At 43.1% G+C, this 10,381-nt stretch overlaps 1 long non-coding RNA gene across 1 annotated transcript; it reads right to left on the bottom strand.

Annotated features, from left to right (window-relative positions):
• Positions 1-9,052: 9,052 nt before the first annotated feature.
• LOC125316234 lies at positions 9,053-10,100 on the bottom strand. Its single transcript, XR_007199539.1, has 3 exons — positions 9,800-10,100; positions 9,587-9,727; positions 9,053-9,500 (listed from the first exon to the last, which is right to left on the bottom strand). It is a non-coding gene; the product is annotated as an uncharacterized LOC125316234 (long non-coding RNA).
• Positions 10,101-10,381: the final 281 nt, after the last annotated feature.

Below are 10,381 nucleotides of genomic sequence, written 5' to 3'. Positions count from 1 at the left end.
ATGAGCACCTTTTTAAGGGTTCGACACATGGATCGGGTTGAGTAATTACCAATTATATCTGATGGGAACCAATCCCGCGTACCTTGTCTTTCACGCATTGCCGTGAATAGCCTACATGGGCGGTCCGCGGTTCTTCCATAAATTCCAACAATATTCAATGTGCCAACCTCCAAGAACTATGGGATCTTAGGCTGCGCATGGTAACCTTTTTTTTTTTTTTTTTTCGAAAAACCGATTATGATTAAAACAAATTTTTTGGATTCTATTCTTGCATAAGTTTTAGAGAATCAGAACGCATTTGATAACCGCCCAAAATTTCTATTTCCGGAATAGAAACACGTTTGATAACCGCACAAAATTTTTGTTTCAAAAAACTATTTCTTTTCCTAATTTTTCATTTAAGTCAAATAACTATGTAGTTACTTTGTAAAATTTCATCATAAATTGAAGACTAATTTTCAATGCATACTAAAATAATTTAAAATACAATATTTTTTAGCATGTCATAAATGAAACACAAATTTTAATACATTACGTTTGAAGTTCAATTGAAGCATGAGATAGTTTCCATATTAAGAACTCATTTTTTATTTAAATAATGTGTTGTCCAAAATACATACAAACATAGCATCCGAATAACCAAATTATCTACCGACAAAAAAAAATTTATCCCGCTTGATACGAAGTACAAGTCCTTCACTATCATTTTCCAGCTTTTGTCCTAAATTCAAGTGGGTGTTTTGCTTCAGCTCTACGTATAGATGATTACATTTTGTAACGCATGGCTACGAGTATATATGTTATCATCCACATGTTGGATGCCATCATTTTCTGTGACATTTTTTGCAAAAGAGTGAGATCTATGAAATCTAGGAAATTTAGGCCCAAATTTATGAAAATTAGGTCAAACTAGCCTAATATAAGCTTATTCTATTTTTAGGGATTTTCTAAATTTTTTGTGATTTTTTAAAAATTTTCTAATTTTTTTGAAATTTTTTTATTTTTATTTTATTTTTATTAGGTTGAGGGAAAAGTAATGAGAGAACTGAAAGGGAAAAGTGAGAGGTGTGAGACTTCATTTTGTTTTGTGATTATCAAAAGTGATTCTTTTTCACACCTAAACCAACTTTTCTTTTTCTGGATTTTGCTTTAAAATCGATTCTAATTCTCTAAAACTAATTATGCAAACAGAATCGTAGTCAAATTTATTTGCGTTACCAAAGGCGAATTAGAGAAAAAAAGTGACTAAGGGCTTGCATGGTAACCATTCTCATTCTCCGATTCTCATCCCAGAATAGTAAAAAATGATAATGCTGTTTGGTAACGTAAATAATTCTGATTCTGATTCTGTTCCCAGAATCAATTTTGGAGAATTAGTATCAGTTTTAGAGTAAAATCCAGAAGCAAAAAAAATTTGCTTCTGGAAAAAGAATGACTTTTGAAAATACCAAACAGAATGAAGTCTCACATCTCTCACTTTTTCCTTGTAATTTTCTCGTCATTTTTTCCCCTCTACCTAATAAAAATAACATTAAAAAATAATTTTTTTAAAAAATAACAAAAAATTTAGAAAATCCTAAAAAATAGAAAAAGCTTTATGCTAGTTTGACCTTATTTTCATAAAGTTGGGCCTAAATTTCATAAATTTCATAGATTTCACTCTCCTACAAAGAATATTGCGGAGGATGAGGGCATCCAACATGCATACGATAAGTGTCACAAGATGTTTCTATGTATTTAGAAAACACAACATTTAAAGAACTTTAAACATCATATGTTAAAATTTGTATTTCATTCATGACATGCTAAAAAATAATGTATTTTAAATTATTTGAGTGTGCATTGAAAATTAGTCTTTAATTTATGATGAAATTTTATAAATTAACCGCATAGTTATTTGACTTAAATGAAAAAAATAGGGAAATAATCATTTTTTTGAAACATAAATTTTGTGCGCTTATCAAACACGTTCTGATTCTCTAAAACTCATTCAAGAATAGAATCAAAAATTTCATTTGAACCAGAATCGCTTTTTCTGGATCAGAATGAGAATCAGAGAATGAGAATAGTTACTATGCAGGCCCTAAGTAGTTTAAGGTTTGAGTGAGCTTGGAGATTGATAATAAGTTGTATTTGAGAGAGGGAGCACAAAGGACATTATCAAGGAAGATAGTTGGGATAAGAGGGTCCGAACCGTGTGATGTCACGGGGACACCAACACCATTCGGAATTCCAACGGTGGGATGTGGAGAGGGATAGTATGTCGGGTTTGTAAGATGATGGGGTTCAAATGTGATGTGGTCAGTGGCACCGGTGTCAATAACCTAAGTATCGAAATTAAATGAATTCGAAGATAAGCCAAGAACATTACCTAAGATTTTGGCTTTCGGGATGTTCACCTTTTGTAGCAAGCGCGTCGCTTGCTTATATTGATCATTTGTGAATGGAAGAGGTGTTGCATTGAAAATATGGCTGGACTTATTGTTCGCAGGCCAAGAGGAGGTAGATGGTTGTCCACGCCGCTGCTTTTGGTTGGGAGGAAAGCCATGAAGTCGATAACACACATCTCGTGTATGTCCCAGGATGCCACAGTGGACGCATCTTTCTCGGCCACGGGATGTGTTCGTCCGCTTAGCTAGGTTAGCGGACGGAGTGGGAGCACCAAGAGAGTCAAGCAGTCCATGGGATGAGGAATTCATAGATGGCCGCGAACCATGGTTTTGTGAGTGCTACCCAAAGTACTGGTATGATCGGACAATGGGCGGTCCGATTGGATATGGCGGTGCGATTCATCTTGAAGAACTAGTGCATATGCATGTGCAACACTAGGGAACGGATTCATTAGTAAAATCTAACTGACAGCATTAGCGTACCTCAAGTTGAGACCCATTGAAACAAGCGCCAATTCTCTTGTTGTGTGGTGATGGTAGAATGAATCGAACAAGAGCATTGTTGTAATGGATCCAAATTATTCAATTCATCCCAGCAGCTTGGCAAGTTGTTGCAGTACTTGGTTACAAGATCGTCACGTTGAGCAAGGGTACAAATCGTTTGCTCGAGATGAAATATCCTAGGATCATTCGATAGCGAAAAACGTTCACGGAGATCGGTCCAGACATTAGCAACCGACTCTGTGTAGAGAACCGTGGACACCAAATCTAGATGGATGGAATTAAGAATCTAGGAGAGAATCATATTGTTCATACGAATCCAAGACACATAGGCGGGATCGGTTGAGAGTGATTTTTTTTTTTTTATTTCTGGAGTAACAAACACCATCTTGTTCTTGGCGAAAAGGGCAATCTCCATGGCGTGGGACCAATTTTTGTAATTCTCGCCCGTAAAGAGCATGCCGACGAGATTAGATCTAGAGTTATCGAAATGATGCATAAAATAAAGGCTATCCGGTCGCTCATGTGCGGGAACGGTGGCTGAAGAGTTTGAAATCCCGGTTGCAATGGCGACTTGCGGATCTAAAGCAGGCTTCGCAGATCTGGAAGATTCAAGGGCCAGCAACCGAAAGAAATCCTAGAGTTGGATCGAAGCCACTCCAACGTAGGTGGGCATCAATGTCACAGCCTCTTCTCTATAGCAGCAACATCAGATGATCACGACCAAGAAGGCCGAAGAGAGAGAGGACGTGAGATACGGCCTTCAAGCATCATCGCTCTAATACCATGTGGTGTATGGACAAACTTAACTTGTATTGATGAAGTAATTTACAATATATACATAAGGTTTAGGGCTAACACAATACAATGACAATTATGCCTTTTAGTATGAACCTAATCTATCAATAATTGTCGATGCCGATGGTCCAGGGGCGGGCAAAAGTGCTCATCCCCTCTTCATAATCGTATTCATCATAACGATCGCAATCGGAATTTGGTGACTAGTATGGGGTCGGTCTTGGGCGCGTTGCTGGCGGCGCATAATGCAATGGGGATGGGCATCTTCCTCCTGATTCCCATCGTTATACGGCTTGCAGAATGTATCAAGCACGTCCTAGCCCGCATCGAGAAGAGGGCACACGAGGTGGCGGTGAGCGAAGGAACGGCGAGCAAGACCGAGACTAGAGCATGCTCAAGTCAGAGGCTCATCCCCAGGTCGGTGACCGAGAAGAAATAGTTGTTGGGGTCGCCCCAAGAGATGAGGTCGGAGCCAGAGTGATGGTGAAGCTGCGTCGAATTCCGGCTCCGCATTTTCATGTACACGTTCGGGGGCGACACTCGGGCTCGTGTTCCTCAACAACTTGGTGCAGATCGCCGAGGCCCCGGGGAGCTTGAAAACGTCGTCACTGGCCGATCTCTCGTCGTCGTTTGGGTTCATTGGGCGGCTGATCTCGTCTCTCTGCGGCTACCTCTTTAGCAAGGCTATTGAGACCGCAATTTCTCCATTGTTGAGTGTTTCAATAAGTGTTGTTAGATTGTTAGCTAAGCGCAGAGCTCATTTGGGGACGTCTTTGCTTACTTGGGACCGTCGTACGCACGCACGCGCAAGTCCTATTCAAAAAGTATGGAGGTAGTAGCAATTTTTTTTTTTTTTAAAGCAATGAGGTAGTATCTAATTGAGTACATTCATTATGGTCTTCCATAGGAGTTAGGATATACTCCTTTCTCATATTTAAGGAAATATCCTTGTTTAGGGACACGGAGAATTGATTTTCGAGTGGCCGTAAATCTAATAGATTATTTTGGGTCACAAAAAAAAAAAAATTATTAAAAATTATTGTGAGGTCTTAGAAAAATTTATGGGAAAAATTACCAAAAAAATCATAAACTTTTTGTAATTATGCCAATTCATTCAACCTTTTTTTTTAGCAATTTAATCATAAACATTTTGCAATTATGCCAATCTTCAGTCCATCGACGAATTTTGATCGATCGGCGCTTACGTGAATGTTGACCGACCGACAACCTAATATTTTAATATATATATATATATATATATTCCTTCCCCTTCCCCTTCCCTTCCCTTTTCTTCGGCTTCAACTTCACCGCCAAGAAGATGAGCCCGAACCACCTAAACTAGACCCCACGTCCGACAAGATGAGCCCTTCCCCGTCCGACGAGTATCCTCCTCCGCCGCCGATCGGAAGTTCGAGTGCCAGTACTGCTGTAGGGAATTTGCCAACTCCCAGGCCCTGGGTGACCAACGAAACGCCCACAAGAAGGAGTGGCAACAGCTCGAGAAACACAAAATTCTTGGCATTGCTGTATTTCAAACACGAACATGGGAGCACAACAACAAATCGAGAAACACAAAATTCTCTTGCGAAATCTCTGGTTGTCTTAGCATGAAGGAAAGAGCGAGCGAGCAAAATTAAGCTCAAACCAGTTTTTCAGAGAGAGAGAGAGAGAGAGAGAGATGCTACCTGGACGCCACAAGGAATAAGCCACCGGAGTAGAACCGCAACGAGACGATCTGAACCACGCTAATCCTGAAAAAATAGCGGGAACGACTGTCTACCGACGGAAATAGAGGCGGTGGCGATTGTGGCCGGACATGGAGGGATCAGAATCCGCGGAAAGGGACTGACGGAGAGGGCGCAACGATGAGCAGTGGAGAGAATGACGAAGAGGAGAGAGATTATCGCCAAGCTGAAGCGGCGGTGTTGATGATGGTGACGAGGGAAGAGTCGAGCGCGACGGAGGAGCTTCAAGTTTCCACTCGGAGAGGAAGAGAAAATTCCGCGAGAGTCGTCCGCGCACGTGATGATTAGGACCGGGCCCGGGCTGCTCCAACTTGATCAGGTCAGGCCCTTTCGATGAGGACCGAATTGGATCCTTTTTTTTAATTATTTTCCTTCTCTCTCTTTTTATTTTGGTATTGTTATTTTTTTTTTATTTTCTTATTGGCAACAGGTGCAAATGTTTAATTTTCCGGCAAAAAATCTTGTGTCAACACAATAAACTGTTAGGTGCTGTATCTTCTCCTGGTGACTATAAAGGGAAAGCTATAGCGCAGGCCACACCCCCACAGCTCTCAGTTCAGACTAAAACAACCAGGAAACATAAAGATAAAAGCCAGGTGGGCGCCCTTTCTAAAAAACCTCGTCGCTTTTCTCCTTACGTGGCTCCACACCAATCACTACACTCAGTTTCTGACCCGCAGCTTGTTGACACTCCAATTATCCAAGCGGGGGAACATTCTACATGGGCTTTGGTAGCTAGCCCTAATAAGCTACCACGTACTCCATGACGATATTGTGTTGGAACTGTCAGGGGTTACCCTCTGACAGTTCGTGAACTCCGGGCTTTGGTGGCCCGGGAGCGGCCCACTTTGGTGTTTCTTATGGAGACGAAGCAACCCGATGAGGTTATCTTACGTCACAGGAGAAAACTCCATTTTTTGGAAAGCTATACCGTCGCTCCTCTTGGCACGGCAGGAGGACTTGCTATTTTTTGGTCGGCGGGAGTTGATGTAAATATTTTATCTGCTTCACATATGTGTGTTCATTTGTCTTTTATGGATCGAGATAGCCATCTACAAATGGAGATCACTTTTGTCCATGCTCCTAATGATTTCCCAGGCCGTCAACGTCTTTGGGTCGAACTCCAGAGTATCCATGAGAATCTTCAGCAGCCGTGGCTATGCTTAGGTGACTTTAATGAGCTTATGTATAGTTGGGAAAAGGTGGGTGGCCGCCCGGTTGAGAACTTTCGTATTTCAGCCTTTCGGAACTTTATGACAGAATGTTCTTTAATGGAGATTGACTGTAAGGGTTGCGCATTTACCTGGTCTAACAATCGACAAGGGCTGGAATTGATAAAGGAGAAACTTGATCGTGTTTTCTGTTCGTTAGACTGGCGTTTACAGTATATAGAAGCTGAAGCTATTGCATTACCAGCAATTGGTTCCGACCATTCTCCATTGTTGGTGTCTCTTCATCCCCCACCTCCTCCTCGTGTTCATTATTTCAAATATGAAGCATATTGGAATATGGATCCTGATTGTAGCCGAGTTGTAAAGGAGGCATGGCTGGACACTCATTCGGTGCGTGAATCTTTTCTGGTTAAGCTACATCGTGTTCAACGTCGTCTTTCAATTTGGAGTCGACTTCGATTTCCGCATGCTACCAGGGCTATTCAGTCTCTCAAGCAAGAGCTTCAGGACCTTACTAATCGACAGGTATACTCTGCTGATGCTGATATGCGCATCACTGAACTTAAAAACCAGATTGACGACTTATGGCGTCAGGAGGAGCAATATTGGGGTTTAAGGTCTCGACTTCAATGGCTAACTTATGGTGACCGTAATACTCGTTTCTTCCATGCCACCACTATCCAACGTCGCCAGCGGAATCGCCTATCCACCCTTAAAACAGCTGAAGGTATATGGCTTCGTCATCCACAGCAACTACAAGATCATGTTATTTCCTATTTTGCTGATCTTTATCGGAGCCAAGGCCCGCGCCACTATGATCCCATATTGAGTCACTGTCAACAGACCATTACAGCTTCCATGAACTCCTCATTGACTCAATCAACTACCCTGGAAGAGGTGAGGACAGCAGTATTCCAGCTAGGTAAATCCAAAGCACCAGGCCCGGATGGTTTGAGTGGCCTCTTCTATCAATATCATTGGGAGACTATTCAACATGACCTTCTTCAAATGGTTCAGGCCTTTCTCAACACAGGTATCTTACCAGGCTCCTTGAATCATAGTCATATTACACTTGTGCCCAAAGTGCCTCATCCGGAGTGTCTTGATCAATACCGCCCTATCAGTCTATGCAACTATTCCTACAAAATTATTTCCAAACTTCTCGCCAATCGGTTGAAGCCATTATTGCCAACTATAGTAGCAAAGGAACAAAGCGCGTTCATTGCAGGACAGCAAATTCAAGACAACATACTGATAGTCCAGGAAGTCCTCCACCGGCTCCGCACTCGCCATCGACAACGAAGATATCAGGCTGTTCTTAAACTTGATATGCGCAAAGCTTATGATCGCGTTGAATGGGATTTTCTGGAGGATTGTCTTCTCAGAATGGGTTTTGCCATGCAGTGGGTCTCTTGGATCATGTCTTGTGTTCGATCCGTTTCTTTCAGTGTCAAGCTCAACGGGACTCCGCTACCCTCTTTCTACCCATCTAGAGGACTGCGTCAGGGCGATCCACTGTCGCCATACCTTTTTATCCTGGTTTCTAATGTACTTTCTTCTATGCTAGCTGCAGCTATACAGGATGGCAGCTTATCCGGTATTAAACTCAATCGCTATTGCCCAAAGCTGTCGCACCTTCTCTTCGCAGATGATTCCATCTTTTTTATGGATGGAAAACTTTCAGAGTGTCAGATTTTCGCGCAGATCCTCCACCAGTACTGTTATGCATCGGGACAAGTTGTCAACCTGAACAAGTCAGGTGTCCTTTTTAGTAGCCATTGTCCATCTACATTGAAACAAATGTTGGCCAGAGAATTGCGAGTACCAGAGATTTCCCAGACAGGAAGTACCTTGGGCTGCCTTCTGATTGGGGGCAAACCAAAAAACAACTTTTTCTTGGATATTAGCTCGGGTTCATAGTAAGCTAGAGGGATGGAAGGAAAAGCTTTTCTCCATGGCTGGAAAAGAAATCTTAATAAAGGCTGTTATCCAAGCGATTCCGCAATATGCTATGTCAGTGTTTAAGGTGCCTATCTCTATATGTCGGGCTATTGAGCGGCGTGTAGCATCATTCTGGTGGAGAAACTACGAGGCTCAAACAGGGCTACATTGGAAGAGTTGGGACCTATTGAAGCACAGTAAACAAGAAGGTGGTTTAGGCTTCCGAGATCTCACTTCTTTTAACATGGCCATGCTGGGGAAGACAGCATGGAGGCTGCATTCCAACCCCTGTAGCCTTTGGGCGACACTTTTTAAAGGCCTTTACTTCCCGCACTCCAGTTTTTGGGAAGCGACTCGAGGGGGTCGACCCTCGTGGGGTTGGCAAAGCATCTTAGCTGGAAGAGATCGTATTGCCCCCTATGTCCAATGGCAAGTGGGTGACGGCACACGAATTCGCATCAGATCAGACCGCTGGTTACCCTCTGGCACTATTGGTGGCGTACCACAAGTGGGTGAACCTCACTGGGTTGCAGATCTCATCACATCATCCACCCAATGGAATGAATCCTTGGCTAGTACATTTTTCTTATCACAAATTGTCCGAGAGATTCTAGCAGTTCCACTCAATCCACTTCGCCCTAATGACCGTTTAGTCTGGCCGCTATCTACTCAAGGAACTTATTCTGTGAAAACAGCTTATACAAAGATTCGTGCTGCCACCCCTATACAGCCGACAACTAACCCATCTTCATCCTACCAGTGCCCCCCCTCACTATGGCAGCATATATGGAGACTTGCAGTGCCCCCAGAATCAAACATTTCTTATGGCGCATCTGTCAAAACGCGTTACCTACTGCAGTTAACTTATGCAAGCGTAAGATTTTACCTGACTCGCGATGCTCTCTTTGCCTACGCCAACCGGAAACCCTTGAGCACTTATTCTTGCTGTGTTCCTGGACTAAGCATGTGTGGACAAACCCAGAGATTAATATACATATTGATCCAACGAAGGTTACAAGGATTGAGGATTGGCTATTACAATGTTGGCAAGCTGACCTCCATCATCAGGGCCCGTCCCCGCCAATGGTGGCTCAGACTTTGTGGCACCTCTGGAAGGCCCGTAACAGTTTTATATTCCGGCGGCAACGTCCCGATCCTTGGCGCGTCATCAGCACAGCATCTGCAAATGTTACAAACTTCACCCGCTGGAATCCTAGTAACAAAAACCCCAAATCAGGATGTACTCCAGTACCTTTTCGGTGGACACCTCCCCCAGCAGGTACTCTGAAAATCAATGTTGACGGATCCCTTTTTCCTGGAGACTCTACTGGCGCCATCGCTGGCATTATTCGCAATGATCAAGGCTGTTGTGTTGGGGGATTTGCCAACTTCGCCAATGCCTCTGAACCCGAGCAGATTGAAGCCATAGCATGCAGAGATGCAATTCGCTTCTGTTTTGAACAGCAGCTGCCGGCGCCCGTTCTTATTGAATCAGATTGTTCCAATGTGATCACAGATCTTGCCCTGCTCCGACGAATTTCCCCTTCGGCGATCGAACCTGAGCTCTCTCTATCAGCTTCGTGGAAGACGTACCCTATTCTGCAGGAATGCTGCTTCTTCATGGATCGCATATCTGGATTTCTGGGCTTTCGGTACTGCCCACGTGAGGCCAACCAGGCTGCTCATTGGTTGTGCCGGGCCCAGCAGCGTGGCGCGCTTCCTAGTAATTGGGCTGTAACTCAACCTGTTGTACTAAAGGTCCTCTCATGCTCTGAGGCCCAAATCCATTGTACATTTGGTTCCTTTCAAATATAAACCGTGCATATGTTTTGAC

Source organism: Rhodamnia argentea, chromosome 8, assembly GCF_020921035.1.
Source record: "Rhodamnia argentea isolate NSW1041297 chromosome 8, ASM2092103v1, whole genome shotgun sequence".
NCBI lineage: Eukaryota > Viridiplantae > Streptophyta > Magnoliopsida > Myrtales > Myrtaceae > Rhodamnia > Rhodamnia argentea.
This window is presented reverse-complemented; position numbering and strand designations above follow the sequence as displayed.